Here is a 23,571-nt window from a genome sequence, read left to right on the forward strand (position 1 = left end):
CAGATCATAATGTAACCAAACACTTATACCTTATACATCGGGTTACAGATATGGGCTTACTGCCACGGCGTATATAGTCATTCCGCGGTAAGCAAATGGTTTATCAGCATGCTTAGAAAAGTTTATGATTGTGTTTTACAAATTGCTGTGACCGCGACCCCCCAGTTATAAGTAATAAGGCAGTTTTGGATGTTTCGCGATTGTTGAGTCTCAGTTTTGGCAACTTGTGAGTCGCAGTTGCACAATTCTGCGATCTTTGGCCACACAGCTTGCAGCCAAAGTCACCGTTTAGGCCCACAAAGTGATGCAGTGAAGGAATAATGCACACAGTGATGTAATAATAGTTGTATAATATTCACAGTTATATCACAATATTGGCAAAATGCACACAGCAATGTCACAGTAAAAGGATAATGCACACAATGATGTCAAAGTACAGGGATAATAAACATTCAAGTCACAGTGCAGGGATAATGCACTCAGTAATGTCACAGTATAGGGATAATGCACTCAGTAATGTCACAGTACAGGGTTAATGCACTCAGTGAGGTCACAATACAGTCATAATAAACATAATGATGTTTCAGTACAGGGATATAAGCACAGTGATGATATAATACAGGGATATTACGCACTTTGATGTCACAGTACAGGGATAATACACTCAGTGATGTCACAGCATTGGGTAAATAAACACAGTTGTCATGCCTTCAGCAAGTTTATTGTTAATTTATGCATAACTTTCATACATAGTTAATGTTTTCTGTATAATTCTCTGTATATTGTGTAACAGCCCCATCTAGTGGCCGTTTTACATACAATTGCAGCTATTCATACTACAAGTTTGGTCTACTTCAGCTTCCTTATCTTAGTGACATCATCATCCCTGCACATAGCAGGCATTTTCTTCATTCACAGTCATCACTGCCTGAGGATAGCACATGGCTTGGAAGCCTCTTGATACTCCCTCCACATCTAAGCTCACAGTAGCATCGCTGGTATGTCACATAGCCACATTACAGCCTGTTTGCATCTGTTTTTATATGTATTTGCATATCTTTCTCCTTTCCTTTATAGCAGCCTATAGTTAGCAGCTAGGGTAGGGACCATCCTTGTTATGCAGATAGGAAACATGCTCTGGTTAGATAGGTATCTGTGTTTTTTATGTACATTGCTATATGTCAGACCCCATTAGTAAGTGCATAGTTTTTTCTGTTCCCCAGTTTTACCATGCATTTACATCCTTGCAATAAAGATAAAGTTGGACGTTACTCTATTGCCAAATTATTGCCAGGATAAGGTTTAGCTGTCTGTCAAGCTATGTACCTTCACACATAAGGAGGACAGAACAACAGTGATGTCACAGTACAGGGATAATAAACATTTAGGTCACAGTACAGGAATGATGCACTCAGTGAGGTCACAATACAGTCATAGTACAGGGATATAAGCACAGTGATGCCACAGTGCAGGAATAATAAACACAATGGTGTCTTAGTACAGGGATTTTAACCCTTAGGATACCAGAGGTTTTTTAGTTTTTGCGTTTTCATTTTTCTTCCCTATCTTCCTTGAACCATAACTTTTTTAGATTTCTTATATAGCTTATATATAACTTATATTTCATATATAGCTGTATGAGGGCTTATTTTTTGCGGGACAAGATGTGCTTTCTAATGCCACCATTAATTATGGCATAAAATATAGTTGGAAGCGGTAAAAGAATTCCAAATGGGGTGGAATTGGGAAAAAAAACACAATACCTCCATCGTTTTATGGGTTTTGTTCGCACAGCGTTCTGTTTGTGTCAAAACTGACCCATGCCCTGCATTCTCTGGGTCAGTACGATTACAAAGATACCCCATGTGTATAGGTTTTTTATGTCTAAATAGTGTAAAAAATAATTTTTACATCACCATATTCTGACCCCATAACTTTTTTATAGTTATATCTACTAATTTTTGTGGGACAATCTGTAGTTTTCATTGATACAATTTTGCCGTGTGTTTGACTTTTTGATCACATTTTATTAGGTAAGAGAAGCAATGAAGAAAATGGCAAATTGGCTATTTTGACGCTTTTTTCTGTTACACCATTTCCTGTATTGAAAAATATTTTTATATTTTAATAGTATGGGCGTTTTCAGTCGCGGCGATACTCATGATGTTTATATTTTTTTGTTATTTAGGTATTTTTTTTTATTGTACGGAAAGGGGGGTGATTTAAACTTTTATATTTTAAAACATTTTTATATCTTTAAAAAAAAAATTCAATAATTTTGAAGCTCATATATGAGCATATAAAATAGATTTTTTATTTTCTAATTTGGAACAATCATGGATTTTTAAACTGGACTTATTACTGAGAATTGATAATTTCTTATGTTGACCTGCCACCTGGTGGGCAAAATAAGAATTGCAGTTTGAATGTCATTCAAACTAATTATCTCACTTGATCACGGCATCTAAAGGCTTTAATTACCGCGATCGGCATTATTGCGATCGGGCGCCATGTTTGCCAATCGCTCCAGCTCCGTACATGTGCAGCGCTGGTAACAAAAGGGTTAGGAACTCTGATGTCACAGTACAGGGATAATAAACAGTGTTGTCACAGTACAGTGATAGTAAACTCAGTAATGTCACAATACAGGAGTAATAAACACATTGATGTCACAGTACAGGAATAATAAACACGTTGATGTCACAGTACAGGATAAACATGGTGATATTTATTTTTAGTTGTCAGGGATATAAAGCAAATGCTTTATATAAAAGTTAGGATCAAAGGAAAAATTTCAAAGGGAATTGATCCTAGAGGTGGACATATAAAACACCTGAAAAATAGTTTGTCGTTAAATTAATTATATTGTGCAATCAGTAAAACATGGTACAAGCGTCTATGCAAAAATATAAATGATTTATTATACAATAACTTAAAATACAATCAAAGCTTAATCAATATAAAATTCAATAATATGCAATAACACACAGTAATATGTAGTGCCCTAAATTCGCCACTAGATGGCTCTAACACAAATACCTCTCAAACATAAAATGTAATACAACCGTCTTGACCACAATTATGAGATATACTATTAGTTGACACAGTAAACTCAAAAGTGATTAGGGTAGATACGAACCCTTGCTCTGCTCAAACTATGATCAATATCGGGTAGTATTGCGACCCAACTTATAAATTATCAGGCCTGATATTGACTATGGAATGTGAATATTCCAATCAGAGTTTCTCCGATATCAATATTAGATCTTTTATTCAGTAATATGCATCTTAACTGAATAGTGATAATATTGATGTAGCACTTTAAACATTATACATCCGCACTAAAGCGGGGAGTTACTAAATATCAGGCCAATTAATTCAATCAATACTACACATAATAAAGTTATACGTTACCCGAGAATGCAGATGATATGCAGAGTCTAAGGGAAGTCAGCTCTAAAGTCCGTTCTAATCATTGGGATTTTTCTCCTGGGGTCTGTCCTCTCTTCCTTTTCTTCCTTTTTTATGTGTGGTTTATTATCCAAAACTTATCAGTTAGACACACCTTCCCAACTTGGAGTTTTCCAATCATTGTCGGTTAGGCATGTACATATGATAAAGACTGTGATGTCACTGTATTACCCAGAATGCATTTCTGCTGTTGGTGTAATGTTATTTATTTATACCTAGGTGTCACTATTGCATAAGCTATTAGTATCATTACCAGTAAGGGTTAAATGTCCAGGTCTGACTTAATCTTACATTCCATACACATAACATATCGAATCCTAAATCAGAGCTACAGGGATTAACTTTGACACATGTACCAATCAAAGCATAGACATTAAGGTACCAGTTTAGACATCTCCCAAACTATCAAATTTATGGTATTGATAAGAATATAATAGACCTTGTACTCTCACAGACATGTGTCTCCCCTATCACTTCAACGGGTGATTGATTGTTAGTTAAAATAAAACTGCCTTCCCTAAACGGAGACTCATTAACAAAGTCTATACTTAAAATTCTTCTCATCATATTTTAGGAGTATATGAGTTCCTAGTGAGAAATATATAAGATATTAGATGCATTGATGTCCTTCATAATATTTAACAATATAAAACAATACATACAGCCATGTCCATAATTATTGGGACATCAACACAATTCTAACAGATACACCACCACAATGGATTTGAAATGAAAGGAAAAAGATGTGCTTTAACTGCAGACTGTCAGCTTTAATTTGAGGGTATTTACATCCAAATCAGGTGAACGGTGTAGGAATTACAACAGTTTGCATATGTGCCTCCCACTTGTTAAGGAACCAAAAGTAATAGGACAATTGGCTTCTCAGCTTTTCCATGGCCAGGTGTGTGTTATTTCCTCATTATCCCAATTACAATGAGCAGATAAAAGGTCCAGAGTTCATTTCAAGTGTGCTATGTGCATTTGGAATCTGTTGCTGTCAACTCTCAAGATGAGATCTAAAGAGCTGTCACTATCAGTGAAGCAAGCCATCATTAGGCTGAAAAAACAAAACAAACCCATCAGAGAGATAGCAAAAACATTAGGCGTGGCAGGAATGCACCAGTGAGCTCAGCAACACCAAAACACCCGGAAGATCAGGGAAAACAACTGTGGTGGATGACCGAAGAATTCTTTCCCTGGTGAAGAAAACACCCTTCACAACAGTTGGCCAGATCAAGAACACTCTCCAGGAGGTAGGTGTATGTGTGTCAAAGTCAACAATCAAAAGACTTCCCCAGAGTGAATACAGAGGGTTCACCACAAGATGTAAACCATTGGTGAGCCTCAAAATCAGGAAGGCCAGATTACAGTTTGCCAAACGACATCTAAAAAAGCCTTCACAGTTTTGAAACAACATCCTATGGACAGATGAGACCAAGATCAACTTGTACCAGAGTGATGGGAAGAGAAGAGTATGGAGAAGGAAAGTAACTGCTCATGATCCTAAGCATACCATCTCATCAGTGAAGCATGGTGGTGGTAGTGTCATGGCGTGGGCATGTATGGCTGCCAATGGAACTGGTTCTCTTGTATTTATTGATGATGTGACTGCTGACAAAAGTAGCTGGATAAATTCTGAAGTGTTTCGGGCAATATTATCTGCTCATATTCAGCCAAATGCTTCAGAACTCATTGGACGGCGCTTCACAGTGCAGATAGACAATGACCCAAAGCATACTGCAAAAGCAACCAAAGAGTTTTTTAAGGGAAAGAAGTGGAATGTTATGCAATGGCCAAGTCAATCACCTGACCTGAATCTAATTGAGCATGCATTTCACTTGCTGAAGACAAAACTGAAGGGAAAATGCCCCAAGAACAAGCAGGAACTGAAGACAGTTGCAGTAAAGGCCTGGAAGAGCATCACCAGGGATGAAACCCAGCATCTGGTGATGTCTATGCGTTCCAGACTTCAGGCTGTAATTGACTGCAAAGGATTTGCAACCAAGTATTAAAAAGTGAAAGTTTGATTTATGATTATTATTCTGTCCCATTACTTTTGGTCATTTAACAAGTGGGAGGCATATATGCAAACTGTTGTAATTCCTACACCGTTCACCTGATTTAGATGTAAATACCCTCAAATTAAAGCTGTGACAGTCTGCAGTTAAAGCACATCTTGTTAATTTCATTTCAAATCCATTGTGGTGGTGTATAGAGCCAAAAATGTTAGAATTGTGTCAATGTCCCAATATTTATGGACCTGACTATATGTCCTATTGATTATCTTATACAAAAAAATAAAATAAGGTTCATTATATGTGTATACAGACACCACAGATTTTCTGCTTCACCAATAGACATCAAATGTAGGGGTAATTAGTACCAGATACGTCTAGAGAATATCCTTATCTCAGTCCAAAATCTATAAGGAGACAAGAATGACTCTTCTCAGATTGGTACATCTATAGAGAAGAAACCTTATGAACAGTGTCCTTTCCATGAACCTACAGTACAGACCAAAAGTTTGGTTTGCGTTTAGTTGGACCATCATTTATTTTTCAACAGGCAATGACCCCAAACACACCTCCAGGCTGTGTAAGGGCTATTTGACCATGAAGGAGAGTGATGGGGTGCTGCGCCAGATGACCTGGCCTCCACAGTCACCGGACCTGAACCCAATCGAGATGGTTTGGGGTGAGCTGGACCGCAGAGTGAAGGCAAAAGGGCCAACAAGTGTTAAGTATCTCTGGGAACTCCTTCAAGACTGTTGGAAGACCATTTCAGGTGACTACCTCTTGAAGCTCATCAAGAGAATGCCAAGAGTGTGCAAAGCAGTAATCAAAGCAAAAGGTGGCTACTTTGAAGAACCTAGAATATGACATATTTTCAGTTGTTTCACACTTTTTTGTTATGTATATAATTCCACATGTGTTAATTCATAGTTTTGATGCCTTCAGTGTGAATCTACAATTTTTATAGTCATGAAAATAAAGAAAACTCTTTGAATGAGAAGTTGTGTCCAAACTTTTGGTCTGTACTATATTTCGGCCAACTTTAAAAATACATACAAAAATTGTGAATATATCACAATATGGCCTTATATATAAGAGCACAACAAATACCCCTTCATTACAATCTAATCCATTGAAATAAATTGAATTATATTGGAATGTCAAAAGGGCTTTTCATACGGGTTCCTTAAGAACTAGGGTGTTTGGACTTGGTTTGTAATGTTCCAGCCAGAGCTTTGCTAAAGTCTTTCTGAAAAATTGCATCCCTTTTTGTATTTCATTGTGATAGATCTGTGTATGGAAGTCAATACGCTCCTTTAGGCCTCATGCACACGAACGTATTTTCATTCCGTGTCTGTTCTGTTTGTGGACTGTATACGGAACCATTCATTTCAATGGGTCTGTAAAAAAAAACAGAAGGTACTCCGTGTGCATTCCGTTTCCATATGTCCGTATTTACGGTCCGCAAAAAAATAGAACATGTCCTATTATTGTTCGCATTACGGACAAGGATAGGACTGTTCTATTAGGGGCCAGCTGTTCTGTTCTGCAAAATATGGAATGCACACAGACGTCATTCGTATTTTTTGCAGATCCGTTTTTTGGCGGACCGCAAAATACATACGGTCGTGTGCATGAGGCCTTAGGAAAATAAGTTCTAGTTTAAATTGTTCGTTACTCTCATGAAGATTTATTGAGTGGGTCAATAACGGAATATAAGTCCGATAGATGTTGCTTCTGATTTTCCATCTCTGCATGAATAGTCATCAGATTCCTTTTTAGCGAACTGATCTCAAGTTCCAATGTCTTTATAGAAATAGAATTAGCAGCTGATACACCGGTGGCAACGACAGCGCCTACTACGCCAAGGATTATGGCAGCTGCAATTGCAGAAATGAACCGCTTTGGTCGTTGACTCGTGGAAAACTGTTCCCTGGTCAGAGTCTTTCTTGTCTGTTCCAGGATTTGTGTAATCCGTTCTTGGGAATAACCGACGTGTATTTGATACCACATCTTTATCTCTTGAGACTGAATCTCGGAAACGTTGAACTGTCTTTCAACGGAGATGCGTGGATCCAAACTGACGTAGATCTTCTGGGATAGAATCCTCTTATTCGTCAAGATGAATCCCGTGGTATTCTGCAGCATGATCCCAGATGAAGCGCCTGGTACAGCAATTAGTTCAGCGTGGAACTCCTTCCCCAAGATTAGGACGATGTAGATAACAGCAAATATAAGCACATACATCTTTCCACTTTTCTTTTTATTAACCCTACAATAAAAAAAAGTCATACTACTATACATCTTCAATTTGGCATAGTTTTATTTCTTTAACAGAGCAAGTTCTTGGTTCAGAAGTGAGTCAAGAGATAATTAGTTACAGAGGAAAAATACGTGAGGATAGGTTAGTACACTAGTTTGTTTATATGATATCGATCCTGGGTTTCCGTCTTTAGCTGGAACCTTGATATCTCTTCACTCCTCATCATCCGGTAATCCTTCCATTTTGTGAAGTTGTGACCTATAAATCCATCCCCCTTAGGAATTTTGATCTTGTAGACCACAGGTGACAATTTGTCAACGACGACATAGGGTCCCTTCCAGTGAGGCAGGAACTTCCTTTCCTTCACCTGATCCCTGGCAAAGTTATAGAGATAAACCTGATTGGAAATCTGGTATTCCTTTTTAGTAGTCCTCAGGTCATAGTAGGTTTTGGCACTTACTGCTACTTTCTCTAGATTCTTCTGGGCAAACGCAAATGCATGGTGAAGGTGCTTGCATAGATTCTCCATATACTGATGAGCTGTTAAAGCATTTATCAAATTGTGGTCTGTTGTCCGGTAGAGTAAATGTTGGGGTAACACCATCTTCCTGCCTGTGATCATTTCAAAGGAAGAAAGTTTGGTTGCCGCACTTGGGGTGGCCCTGATGGCCATGAGAACCAAAGTCAACCTTACATCCCAGTCTTTACCGGATTAATTGACAAATTTCTTTAGAATTGTTTGGTTGTAGCATTCTACTCCACCACTAGAGGCTGACCAATAAGCTATATGGCTTCCTTTTTTACCCCCAGTATCTCCTACATTTTCGTCATCACCTCACTAATGAAATTACTTCCGCGATCGGACTCGATGCGTTGGGAAAGACCAAACCTGGAAAATACGTGGTTAATGAGTAGAGACGCACACACACTTGAACTGCATGTTTTGCAAGGCAAACATTTTACCCATTTTGTGAATAAACAAGTCACGGTTAACATATATCTATTGCCTTTTGATGAAGTTATTACTGGTCCAATAAAGTCAATCTGGATGTCTGACCATGGCATGGACATCCCCCTTTTAATAAGCGGTGCCCGATGAGTGGGTGCTTGTGGCTGGAATTGAGGACAGATTAATCGTTGACAATATGTTCGAACGTCTTGCAACATATGAGGCCACTAAGCGTAATCTCTTAATAATTCATACGTTAACTTCTTACCTCGATGACCAACCGTTGGGGCGTCATGGGCGTGCTGTAACATCAAACCTCGGAATGCCGCGGGGTGCCACCCATTGTGAGATACCATTCTTTGAGGTTCTTACTAACAATCCATCCTGTAACGAGAATTGGGACTTACCTTTCATCAAAATCAGTAACTCTTCTTTGCCTACACAGTCTTCCACGGTTATGGGACAATTCTGTGGATCTTCAATGTGTTTGTAAAAGATACCAATGACTGGATCCCCCTTTTGACTCGCAATGAGATCCTCAATAGGGAAATCTTGGCTCCATTGCACCACATTGGCTTTGGCCTTCTTTTGGGCCTGTCTTCTTGTCATTGCCTCCACTTGAACAGTTCCCATGAGGTTATCAACGTTCAGGAATTCTCTATTAATAGCTCCGTGTTTGGCAAGGGAATCTGCCAAATCATTCCCTTCCTTATCCACACCTAGATATTTTAAGAGGCCTCTTACCTTTTTCCAGTAAATGGTGATACCGTGGGAGAGAACCATCTCATCAACCCTACAAAACATTTTACCATGCTTGACAGGCTTGTTGTTGCTTCTTACCATGTTAGACCTTTCCATCCAGGGAAATACCCCACAAAGCTGTTGCGAACATAATTAGAAATTGTGATTATAACAAACTCTTTAATACCAGATTCAATAGCCATTGTATGGCTTTATACACAGGGGTAAGCTCTGCGACTTGGCTACTTTTGGGACCAATTTTGTACCCCACGGACATATATTATTCCACACGACTCCAATACCCGCAACCAATGTACGTTCAGTTCCTATATTGGTATGGAAAGAACAGCTGTCTACATATACACATGGTAAGGATTCGCAATACTCTTCTTCATAAGACTTGTATAGAGATAAAGATTGTTCTTCCAGGAAATCATTTCCTGGTGATTCACCTTTATGTTCTGCATTGGTACAATCGTAAAGTTCAGCTAATCTTTGAGCAACTGGATTCTTATAATTTTGTTTGTATCTGATTTCCAATGGCCATGTCATGGAACCATGAACCAGACGTACAACAAGAGATGAGTGGAAATAAGAAGGCTTTATTGGAAATAAAGCTGTAAGGCAAAAGTCCAAACGGATGGCTAAACCGAAGCAGGGTCTTGCGAAGCCAGAGGTCAGGAACCAGAAGGGTAGTCAGACGAAGCCTGGATCAGGAACCAGCAGGGTAGTCAGACGAAGCCTGGATCAGGAACCAGCAGGGTAGTCAGACGAAGCCAGGATCAGGAACCAGAAGGGTAGTCAGACGAAGCCAGGATCAGGAACCAGAAGCAGCAGCAGTCTTAGAAGCATGTGAACACAGGAGGACCAAGCAAGGAACTGAAGCCACAGACCTCCTATATATATGAGCTAGGCATCCAGCTCCTCCCAGTGGGAAAGAGAAGCCGCAGGGTGGGAGGCTACAAGAAACCCAGAAACCAAGATGGCCGCCAGCACATGTCAAACGAAGGAGAACAGCAGAAGGTAAGACCATGACAGTACCTCCCCCTCAAGGGCCCCTCCTCCGCGGAGTAAAGAACGGTTTCTGAGGGAAGCGTGCGTGGAAGGCTCGGAGCAAGGCAGGAGCATGGACATCTGCGGAGGGAACCCAGGAACGCTCCTCTGGACCATAACCACGCCAATGGACCAAAAACTGCACCCGACCGCGGACCAGGCGTGAGTCCAGGATATTGCTCACCTCATACTCCTCACGATTGCCCACTTGGACCGGACGAGGCCGAGGAACCGAGGAAGTGAAACGATTACACACCAGTGGCTTCAACAGGGAGACATGAAACACGTTGGAGATCCGCATGCCAGGAGGAAGCGCAAGGGCATAGGCTACCGGGTTTACCCTGCGAAGCACTCGGAAGGGACCAACAAAGCGAGGCGCCAGCTTGGTAGTGGGCACTCGAAGGTTGAGGTTGCGGGTGGACAACCATACGCGGTCTCCGACCTGGTAGGAAGGAGCGGGCGCTCGTCTGCGATCAGCCTGGAGTCTCTGGCGCTGCGCAGAGACCTCAAGGGACCTCTGGATCTGTACCCAAGAAGCACGTAGGACGGAAAGGTGATCCTCCACAGCCGGAATATCCTGGGGAGAGAATACCTCCGGTAACACGGCAGGTTGGAACCCATAATTGGCCATGAAGGGAGACGTCCCAGAGGAAGAGTTCACCGCCGTGTTCCTGGCAAACTCAGCCCAAGGCAGGAGGTCAACCCAATTGTCTTGGTGATCGGAGACATAGCAACGAAGGAATTGCTCCAAGGCCTGATTGGCTCGTTCTGCGGCCCCATTGGACTGAGGGTGGTAGGCCGAGGAGAAAGAGAGATGAATCCCCAACTGGGAGCAAAAGGCGCGCCAGAACCTGGACACAAACTGACTCCCCCGATCCGACACAATCTCCTTGGGCAAACCGTGCAACCGGAAGACCTCCCTGGCAAAAATCGAGGCCAACTCTTGTGCAGAGGGTAACTTCTTGAGAGGAACACAGTGGCACATTTTGGAAAACCGATCCACAATCATGAGAATGACCGTATGGCCTCGGGATGCAGGGAGGTCCACAATGAAATCCATCCCCAGGTGTGACCATGGACGCTCCCCGGTGGCTATGGGTTGCAAAAGGCCCAACGGAAGGTGCCAAGGGGACTTACTCTGGGCACAAACGGAGCATGCCGCTACATATGCGGCGATGTCGGAACGTAGAGAAGGCCACCAGAACAGACGTGAAACAGCCCAGGACAGCTGATTCTTTCCAGGATGCCCCGCGGCCTTGGAGTTATGGTAGGTTCGCAACAACCGAGTGCGCAACTCCTCAGGCACAAAACATCTGCCGTTGGGTCTCCCAGAGGGAGCACCAGATTGAGCCGCCAAAATCTGCTCACCCAGGGGAGAGGTCAGGCTGGTGCGAATGGCGGCCAGGATCTGATTCGGAGGTATGACCGAAGTCGGAATCGGCTCCTCCCCGGACAGCTCGGAGTACTGCCGTGATAAGGCATCCGCTCTGATGTTCTTGGAACCGGGTAGGTAGGAGACCACGTAATTAAAACGTGACAAGAACAGAGCCCATCTGGCCTGACGTGGTGTCAATCTCTTGGCCTCAGAGAGGTAGGTCAGATTCTTGTGGTCCGTCAGGATGAGAACCGGAACCACCGAGCCCTCGAGCAAGTGCCTCCATTCTTTAAGGGCCTGCACGATGGCCAATAACTCCCTGTCACCAATCTGATAGTTGCACTCCGCGGAAGACAGTTTCCGGGAGTAAAACCCACAAGGAAGCAGAGGGCCCTCTGGTGTTCTACGCTGAGACAGAAGGGCGCCTACTCCCGTCTCAGACGCGTCCACCTCGAGGACAAAAGGCAACCCAGGGTTGGGATGCGACAGAATCGGAGCCGACACAAAGGCGGACTTTAGAGCCTCAAAAGCTCGGATGGCCTCGAGCGGCCAGACCTGGGGATTACTGCCCTTCCTGGTCAGATCCGTGAGAGGCTTGGCTAGCATGGAAAAGTCCCTGATGAACTTCCGATAATAGTTGGCGAAGCCCAAAAAGCGCTGCAGGGCACGAAGACCACTGGGCTGGGGCCACTGTAAGACAGCCGAAACCTTCTCAGGATCCATGGAGAACCCCTCAGCGGAAATGATGTAACCTAAGAAGGTTACCTGGGATCGGTGAAATTCGCATTTCTCAAGCTTACCGAACAGCTTGTTCTCTCGTAACCGTTGCAACACTCGTCTGACATCCAGAATGTGGGCCTCCATGGATTCAGAATATACCAAGATGTCATCCAAATAGACCACCACACATTGCTGCAACAGGTCACGGAAAACATCGTTGATGAATTCCTGGAAGACTGCGGGCGCATTGCACAACCCAAAGGGCATAACCAAGGATTCATAATGACCGGTCCTGGTGTTAAACGCGGTCTTCCACTCATCGCCCGCCTTGATCCTTACCAGGTTATATGCCGCCCTCAGGTCGAGTTTGGTAAAGACCGTGGCCCCTTTGAGGCGATCGAACAGCTCGGAAATCAAGGGTATCGGGTAAGCGTTCTTGATCGTGATGCGATTGAGACCCCTGTAATCGATGCAAGGCCTCAACTCACCGCCCTTCTTTTTCACAAAGAAAAATCCAGCCCCTGCCGGGGACGAGGATTTGCGAATATGTCCGCGTGAAAGCGCCTCCCTCACGTACTCCTCCATGGCCTCATTCTCCGCTACCGACAGTGGATAGACTTTGCCACGAGGAGGAACGGCACCAGATTGTAACTCTATGGCACAATCGTATGGGCGGTGCGGAGGTAGGGCAACCGCACGCACCTTATCGAATACATCCCGGTACTCCTCGTATTCAGGAGGCAACAGAGAGTCCGAGGAAGTACACAGCAACTTGACAGGCCCATGGATGCAACTAGCCCCACACTGCGGTGACCACGAGAGGATCTCGGCCGATCTCCAATCGAAAGTCGGATTATGCTTCTGGAGCCAGGGGTACCCCAAGACCACCGAGTAGTGTGGAGACGAAATAACCTGGAGACAGACCGACTCTCTGTGAACGGCACCAATGGCCATCCCCACTGGAAGGGTCTCCTGAGTCACGTGTGGCGGCAGAAGGGGTCTGCCGTCTATCGCCTCAAGAGCCAGTGGGGAACCTCGAGGCTGCAGAGGAATGGAATTGGCGGCAGCGAACACACTATCAATGAACAAACCACCAGCACCAGAGTCCACCAACGCCTGGGTCGTCACCGAGCCCCCGACCCAGGAGAGGACAACAGTAATCAGTGGTTTGTCAACACGGGAAACCGGGGACGAGGAGACTCCACCCAAGATCTGCCCCCGACAGGATCTCAGGTGCGAGCGTTTCCCGGACGGTTCGGGCATGCCAACCGAAAATGCCCACCGAGACCACAGTACATGCAACGGCCCTCGCGTCTCCGGAGTACCCTCTCCCCCTCGGACAGGCGAGCAAACCCCAGCTGCATGGGTTCACCCCCAGACAAGTCATCCCCAGGAGGCGTGGGAGGAGAGGGAGGCACGGGTGGGACAGCAAACGTAGACGCCAATCTGTTAGAAGACCTCCGCAGGCTCTCCTTAAAGGAAGGTCTCTCCCTGAGTCTGGTGTCAATCAAAATCAGGAAAGAAATAAGAGACTCGAGCTCCACTGGTAGGTCCTTAGCTGCAATCATCCTTCAAGGCATCCGAGAGACCATGAGAGAAAGCAGCGACCAGAGCCTCATTATTCCAGCCCACCTCTGCTGCCAGGGTACGAAACTCAATGGCGTATTCAGCTACGGATCGTGAACCCTGTCTGATGGACATAAGGAGCTTCGCAGCAGAGGCAGCACGAGCCGGCACATCGAATACCTTCCGAAGAGAAGCAACAAAACCGGAAAACTCGGCAACCACCGGATTGTTGTTCTCCCATAAAGGGCTGGCCCAGGCCAAGGCCTTGTCCGAGAGCAGCGAGATCAAGAAGCCCACCTTTGATCTCTCAGTAGGAAAGGCATGTGGCAGCAACTCGAAATAAATGCCCACCTGGTTAAGGAAACCTCGGCACTGAGTTGGCTCTCCCCCAAAGCGCTGTGGAAGGGGGGCAGAACCGGTCATACCCCGAAACACCGTAGGCGCAGCAACAGGTGTCGGGGTAGACTCTGGCGCAACAACCGGAGCGGCAGTAGGAGCGGGCCCAGGAGCGACAACCGACCCATGGGCAACGGAAGCTAAATGAGCCGTGCGTTCAAGCAGGGTTTGCAACGCCACAGCGAACCGACCCAACAGGTGATCCTGCTGATCAAGTCTGGCAACCAGCGTAGGTAGCGAGGATGGCCCTGTACCGTCAGAATTCATGGCTTGGTCCTAATGTCATGGAACCATGAACCAGACGTACAACACGAGATGAGTGGAAATAAGAAGGCTTTATTGGAAATAAAGCTGTAAGGCAAAAGTCCAAACGGATGGCTAAACCGAAGCAGGGTCTTGCGAAGCCAGAGGTCAGGAACCAGAAGGGTAGTCAGACGAAGCCTGGATCAGGAACCAGCAGGGTAGTCAGACGAAGCCTGGATCAGGAACCAGCAGGGTAGTCAGACGAAGCCAGGATCAGGAACCAGAAGGGTAGTCAGACGAAGCCAGGATCAGGAACCAGAAGCAGCAGCAGTCTTAGAAGCATGTGAACACAGGAGGACCAAGCAAGGAACTGAAGCCACAGACCTCCTATATATATATGAGCTAGGCATCCAGCTCCTCCCAGTGGGAAAGAGAAGCCGCAGGGTGGGAGGCTACAAGAAACCCAGAAACCAAGATGGCCGCCAGCACATGTCAAACGAAGGAGAACAGCAGAAGGTAAGACCATGACAGGCCATCCCATTAAGGACATCGTCCAGGCGGTTATCCTGCTGTTTGACAGATTTCCATCCTTGATTCTATAGCTTTGCAAATATTGCAGTGGTTGGTGTGCAGTTTCCACAATAATCTTTTCGCCTTGGATAAAACTCCTGAAATATTGCAAAGCCCACACCGTTGATGGTAATGCTTTTTCACAGTCATTGAATTTTACCTCAACCGGTGATAAGGACTTGCTGGCATAGGCGATGATCTTATTCAGGTTTCCCTGTTTCTGGAAAAGGACTGCACTCACGCTTTTGTTGGTGAAGCCTGTTTCAATGAAGAAAGGTTTCCCACCTTCTGGGTAAGCAAGGCATGGAGCCTGGGTGAGTCTGGCTTTGCGCTCATTCACAGCTTGCTTGTGATGTTCACTCCATTCCCATTTCACCCCTTTCTTCAGCAACTGCAAAAGAGGTTTCGTAATCTTGGCATAGTTGTCTATGAACTTACGTGAATAGTTCATCATACCCAGAAAGGACCTTAACTCCTTGAGATTTGTAGGTGACTTTGTATTGGTCACTGATTCCACCTTCTTTTTTCTGCGGGTTGATTCCATCAGCAGTGATTTTGTGACCTAGGAAATTGACTTTGGTATGACACCATTGAGCCTTCTGCAAAGTTTCACACCAGCTTTCCTCAGTTGGTTTAGTACATGCCTCAAATCCGCAATGTGTTCCTCAAAAGTCGTGCTTTTGATCAGGACGTCACCCACATAGGATAGGGTACCTCATTCAGTGGCATCAGGCATCGCCTTATGCATGAACACAGCAAACTCATGGCCTGCATTAATGTACCCGAAAGGCAATTGGGTCCAGGCATATTGCTGCTTCCCAAATGTGAAAGCCAATTTGTATTGATCCTTCTCGTCCACCTTAATCGTCCAATATCCTTGCGTACAGTCAAGAACAGTGAAAATTTTGGACCCCTGTATTTGCGCCAAACACTGGTCAATATATGGCATGGGCCATCCGGACATATATACCCTTTTATTTAACTGCCTCAGGTCTGAACAGAGGCGAAATTGACCATTTGGTTTGAGAATCCCAAGTATAGGATGGTTGAACGAGCTGTGCACCGGATGGATGATTCCCCGCCTCTCCCAAGTTCTTGCTGATTTCCTATAGCAACTCGTAAGCTGCCAGCGGAAGTCGGTACTATTTGACATATACAGGGGGTGCATTGGGATCCGTCTGGATTCTTGCAACATGCAGGTCCGTTTCCCCACAGTCATAAGAGTCCTTAGCAAACATGTCCTGGAATTCTGCGAAGAGCCCCTTTAGCTGTTGACGCTCCGACTCATCGGAGCATGCGTCAGCTATAGAGATTTGCTTTTCCACCCGTTTCTGAAATTCTGGAAAGATTTCAGCTTGACTTAACTCACTAGTTAAATAGTTTTGAGTATTGCGTACCTTTTCTTTTTCCTGTTGGCATGACTCATACTCCTTCTCATCGATCTCATGGTTGAAAACCAAACATGATTCTTTAATGTGTCATGTACCTTCTTCAGGACTGAAAGGATAAACAGAGTGGATATTGAATAACCCCTCAGGTGTTGAGGAAAAATGTTGTTCCACTACTTGTTCTTCTGTCAAGTATTCATCAGGAATAAGTCCAATGACATAATTCTGGAATCCAAAAGTGTAATACTTCTAATCCATACCTAGACCAATTATGGTGCCTTTTTGTAAAAATATGCTATGGGGAGCCATATTATGAATTACCATATGCAATGGATTCTGATGGATGTTTACCATAGGAGTGGGCTTTACCTTCAGGCCGAGTTGCTGTATCCGGTTAGACAAACAGATCAAAGCATTCTTCAATTTTTGCCCCTTCTTTACTTGAATGGGAAGAAGAAATGGCTTGCACCCTTCAGGGATTTTAACCTCATCAGCAACCGTGATACTTACGGCATAGGGCATCTGTTGTCCCCATTTCAAGGCTTGCTCTTCATCCTGGAACCCCTCCGGGTCTCCAGGTAATCTGGACCATAGAGTATTGTTGACCAGATCAATCTGCACGGCAAATCGGTGTAAATGGTCATTACCTAAATATACCTGGTACCGTGGTTCATTCAACACGATGAATAAATGTTCTGTAGCCTTATTTCCTATGGAAATAGACAATAGACATCTCGCAATCACATTATGACTTTGAGAATCTCCATCCAGATCATGAACCCATTGGTCCTGTAGAGAGGAACCTTTAATCACTTTAGGGTTGGCGACCTGTTTTAAGAGACCTAGATTTTTATAATTGGCTTTGATTTTAGATCCAACTTGGCATATTTCACCCGGGCTATATTGTTCACCTGTATGGGAATCAATAAGTTATCACTGACTTTCTCAATCTGTACCATGTATTGAGTATGCTTGGTCAGGTCTGCAACTTCGTAATTTCCCCCTACAATACAAATAGTTAATACATCTCCATCCAAGGTTACCTTTTCAATTCTGTCCTTCTGGGTGGTTATGGTATGAGCGGTACCATTGACATCTTCCCCAGGCATACCATTTTTCAGGATCGTGACATCCGGCGTCCGGTTGTTCCTAAAACGAACTTCAACAGAGTTAAGCCTTTCTTCAATCACATGACAATTACGTTGGGGTTGTGCATTGCAAGAGTACTCATAGGCAATAGGTGCCTTTACCTGAGTCCAGATTGCTTCATTGATTAAGTCTACTATGGAACTCAATCTTTTCACAAGGTCGATTCCTATGATCAGCCGATCATAGGGAAGGTCCACAATGAGTGTCGGATGTCTAATTACTTTCTTGCTTATTTTAAATTTTACCATGCTGTACCTCTTACCTGCAAAGAGTCTCCGCCTACACTTATCACAGAGCCATCAAGTGATTTCAATTTTGTCCTCTTTGCTGTCACATCCATAACCTGTTGGAAATAGCTATATGACAATATAGTGGCTTGTGATGCCGTGTCAAGTAAACCCCAATGGGCCCGATAAGTTCATCTTGGAGATAAGAATTAACAAAATATCGGCCTTCAACCTGAAACAAATCACATAAGAAATTAGGATGTTCACTCATCTGATGCTTTCTGAGGATTTGATCCTTTTGCAGCGATGCGACTTCTGGAGAAACCGAGATATTCTTACTGCACGCGGCAGCAGCCGCCACTTTTGGGGAAAACTGGATTATATCACAGCTTACAGACAGCAGCTCACAGATTGACGCTGAGATCATGGGATCACTCATTCGAGAAGACACATTAGTGCACAAATCTACATGGTTAGACTGCAAGATAGACAACACGTTAGACACCTCCTCTTTGGCCTCAATTTTAGTATCAAGAATGCTACAAGGCAATATAGGATTAGGAATCACATTAGATTCTCCTACAACCAGCTCAGTAGCCCTGCGTTGGCCTGGGCTCTGACCCTGCCCTGCCTGCTTTATAGGGCTGATCTGGGACCTGCAACCGCCCCTAAAAAAGGCTCAGGTTGTTTTTCGATGGACACCTGGGACATCTTATTAACTATTTCGCTTAATTTAGCCACTTGATCTGCCAACTGATCAAACCGATCATTTGATTTGTGCACAGTTTGGTTTTGTGGTGTACCCTTACTAGAGGTGAGTGACTGACTTCTAGGTGAAGTAGAGGCCTACCTTCCTTCTGTTGTCTGGGACTGTTATTCCAGCGCCTGTATCCCGGGGGACCCCTATTGTAATATTGGGGACGGTAGTTAGACCTCTTATCACCATTAATATGCCCCTCTGACCCGTTAGGGCTATGAGGCTTTGTTTGCTTGGGTCCTACCTGTTGTTGCTTGGTTTGTTGAAAAGGTCCTGTAGACGGAGGGTACCTGCATGACTGCGTTTCAAATCCCAGGTAAGGGTTTATTTTAGCTTCTGCTACGTTTTCTTCTGGGGACCTTTTGTATCTTTTCTCACCCATAGCATGGCACTCACTGATGTTATACAGTGAAGTGGCAGCCATCAACAATATGTCCAAGGGAGCTTTAAGATCAAGATCTCTAGCTAGGCTAAATTTAATTTGCATAGGCATTGCATCATAAAACAGTTGTTTGAATTCCCAATTTGGGGACCTATACACTAACTGATAGGAATTTTTAAGGATAGAGAGGAATTCCCGGGGACTTTGATTGGGTCTACATGTAAGTTTATAAATATCATGTTTTGCAGCAGTAATAGTCCGGTAAGGGCCGACTTCTAATTTCACCTTGTGCAAAACATCCTGCCAATCCCAGATCTCCCTGTCTCTGAAGGAAATACAGTAAAGTAGTGGTGATACTTATTTTCAAATGTCAATGGTAGGAATCTGATCCTGTCTGCATCAGAATGCAATTTTAAAGAATCCATGGTGGACTGGTACAGTTCTAAGTCATCAGCAATTTCAGGAGAACCTCTCTTAGAGAATTTAGGTACAGTGGCATTTAGAAATGTAATGATACTCGAGGACCTCTGATCCCCTTCTGAACTCTGAGCATTTTTCTTTCTAGAGACCACCTCAGCATATGACGGTTGCCTGAACTCTCATCCCCCTTGTGGGCAAACTCATGCCTGCGCGGTAGGGAATAAGCCACACGCTTTTCCACATCACTGTCATAATCACTCATACTCCGATCGCTTCCACCACTTGGCACAGGTGACTTAACCTGAACATTCCTCTCTAGGGGAAGGTGTGGGGGGACACTTCTGTGGCTTTTTGTGTCGCTAGCACCTACTAAGGTGGTTACTGCTTGAAACACCTGAATTAATTGGGTGGGTTAATGCCTCCTGTGTAATCATGCCATCACCCTCGGGTGGCTTAGGGTCTCGGATGGATTCCGCTTTAAGAGCACGTGATGATGACATGTCTGTATTTTGTCGGGCGGTAATAATTCAATTAAGAATTATTAATTATGGTCATAAAATAATTAACCATGAAAAAATAAAATTTATAAAATTTGCTATAAATTCTTGAAATCATGACCTGGTGAGTTGTAGACAACCTAATCGATACAATTCACATCTGAGTCCGACTATTTCCTCAGATAATAAGTTCTTTTGACGTGAGATGACGTTTGTGGCAAACCCAGCCACTGTATACTGTAATTCCTGTATGTATGATGTTAGGGCATATGGGTATACCACTTTAAAGAACCAAGCGTATATATGTTTGTGTAACTTGTGTCAGCTTGGGCGATAGTTGGGTGGATAGACAGAGGGGAGGAAAATGCTGGGTGTGTTCTATTGTCCCATTGTGCCATTGTCCCATTGTGTGTTTAAATGGTGATGTCTGTCCTGTTGTCTCCACATGTGTATTGGCGATTTCCCTTTGTCCTGAGAGATAATTGGATTGCTCCTCGGTTGTCTCTGGGGCAGAGAGGAGGAAACCATGATGCATTGTGGGGATGTGTTGTATCTGTCCTGTGTCGCAGTCTCCCTTCTGGGCCCCTAGGGGCGTTAACGACCCCTAGGTTGCTGTACATTGTATGTGTTGATTGGTTGTATTTCAAAACCCTGTGGGCAGTACTATGTTTGTTTTTTGTGAATAAAAGAGGCTGTACTTGAAGTACAGTCAGTTCCTGTTTTATCCTTCATCATGTTGAGACTGGTGTTTGGATAACTGATCAAAACTGGGGGATTGCTATACGCTGAAGATTTGCTATACTCCCCTGGCATAACTACTAGCTCTTGTAAGAGCTGTTCCTGCTCTCTAGTTTTAGGAGAGGTTCATCCCGGACGAGCCTTTAACTTCCTTGTCGTAGGTCCAGGGTGGGTAGGAGACGGTGAGACCTCAACCAAGCTACGGCGGTTCGTGGGGTCTGCAGTGCGTACGGTGTCAAGTGGAGTGCTTGGAGTCCTCGGAAAGCACTAGGAGCATCCAGCAACGGAGGTATTCAGTCAGGGTGCCAGGTGATCCGTTACAACGTTAATGCTAAAGGTGTAGTTTTGCATTATACAATAATACTCAGGTATTATAAAAATATGCAGATTTTTTGGTTACAAACAAGGTTATAAACATAAATAAGTAAGTAAACACAATGATACATGCAAATGAATATATTCAGCGTTGATATAAAGCATTACAAGCTCAACAATACATGTGAGTAGAAGTAACTTGTCACATTATACCAAAGCTATTATTAGGTTACGGTATCAAAATAGGAAAATAAGTTATATACATCACTTCTGTTCGGAGGAAACCTCATGATATCAGGATGGGCATGTCTAATCCTAGACATCAATATGGAATGCTAAATACATTTCGCCGCCTTCTAACCAACTACACATTACATGACTTCAAGAATGGGCAAATCAATTCAAGGATATAACTTAGAAGAGATAACTGTATGCTTCCGCCCCATCCTGGACTATTTTCACACATATGACTTTGGTAAGACTATTAAGACAAACAACAGGGATCTATGATCAAAGCTATTATTATATCTTAAATGGAAAGAACTTGAAACAAGTCTTTCCTGTGGGAATCTATCACTTAGCTTGGTGAAGAATATTACTATCAATATACCGTATTTTTCACCCCATAAGACGCACTTTTCCCCCCAAAAGTGGGGGGAAATTGGCAGTGCATCTTATGGGGCGAATGCTGCCATTTTTATTTCACTAACGCTAATACATCGCCGGCTGCGATGCTGCGCAGCGATGTATCAGCGGGGAGAGAGGAGGGGCTGGAGGCCGGAAACTCGCGGCGGGGCCCAGTGCAGTCACTAGGCCTCGCCGCTCACAGCAGTATACATATCTAAACAGTAATCCTTAACCTTGAGTAACTAACTTTAAAGCAGCGCTATCCTGTTTACTACCTTACAGTCAAGCTCCAGTAACAGTCAGAGCGGGCGGCGGCGTAATGTCACTCACTCACGTCACGCGCCTGCTCCTCCCACTTTATGAATGAAGCAGGCGGAGCAGGCGCGTGACGTGAGTGAGTGACGTGAGTGACGTTACGACGCCGCCTGCTCTGCCTGTTACCGGAGCTTGATTGTAAGGTAGTAAACAGGATAGCACTGCTTTAAAGTTAAAGTTACTCAAGGTTAAGGATTACTGTTTAGATATGTATACTGCTGTGAGCGGCGGGGCCCAGTGTATTGGGGGACACTGTTATGGGGGATCTGTGGATGACACATATAGCATAAGCATCCACAGATCCCCCATAGCATGGTCGTCCACAGATACCCCCATAACAGTGTCATCCACAGATCCCCCTCCCCATAACAGTGTCATCCAAAGATCCCCCTCCCCATAACAGTGTCATCCAAAGATCCCCCTCCCCATAACAGTGTCACCCCCTCCCCATAACATTGCCATTCACAGATCTCCCATAACAGTGCCATCCACAGATCCCCCTATAACAGTGCCATCCACAGATCCCCCCCATAACAGTGTCATCCACAGATCCCCCATAACAGTGCCATCCACAGATCCCCCATAATAGTGTCATACACAGACAACCATTAGTTCAAAACCCACCAAAAGCACACCTTTTGGTTCAAATTTTTTTTATTTATTTTCCTCCTCAAAAACCTAGGTGCGTCTTATGGGCAGGTGCATCTTATAGGGCAAAAAATACGGGTATATAAGCAATCATTTAATGCTTTGATAGATTATGAGTCTTGATTCTTCTGCATGGCTGACATGAAATAATAATCCATATTCCTCACAATGTTCTCTAAACATCTGGTATAAATCACAATATCCTAAGACTACATCTCAATATGAAGATAATCAATTAATTTATTTATTTATTTGCCAATCTAGATGGTATAATTTCACCCACATTATCCAATCAGTCTTAATAAAATGAAATATCATTCTTTGTATCTCTTACCGAGTCCTAGTAGGAATCTCACTCCTGGTCCTAGAAAAACTGGGTGGTACATCATCGCATATCTCACCATGGCTTTCATCTTGATAGACCCCTCTAGAGAGCTCAACTTGTCCTTGTGTGTCTAAGCCTGTCTTCTAACCTCTGTATGTGTCTAGCTGTTTGGTTTTCTGATCTCCTGGTTGCTTGGTTCTCTGGGATCCCTCCTCCTCTGTGTATCTGGCTTATTACCAAAAACTTATCAGTTAGACACACCTTCCTAGCTTGGAACTTTCCAAGAATTATCGGTTAGGCGTGTACACACAATAAGGACTATGATGTCATTATATTAACCAGAATGCATTTCTGCTGCTGTTGGGATGTCACCTACTCATACCTAGGTGGCACTGTTGTATAAGCTATTAGCATCATACTATAA

This window comes from Bufo gargarizans, chromosome 6, assembly GCF_014858855.1.
Source record: "Bufo gargarizans isolate SCDJY-AF-19 chromosome 6, ASM1485885v1, whole genome shotgun sequence".
NCBI lineage: Eukaryota > Metazoa > Chordata > Amphibia > Anura > Bufonidae > Bufo > Bufo gargarizans.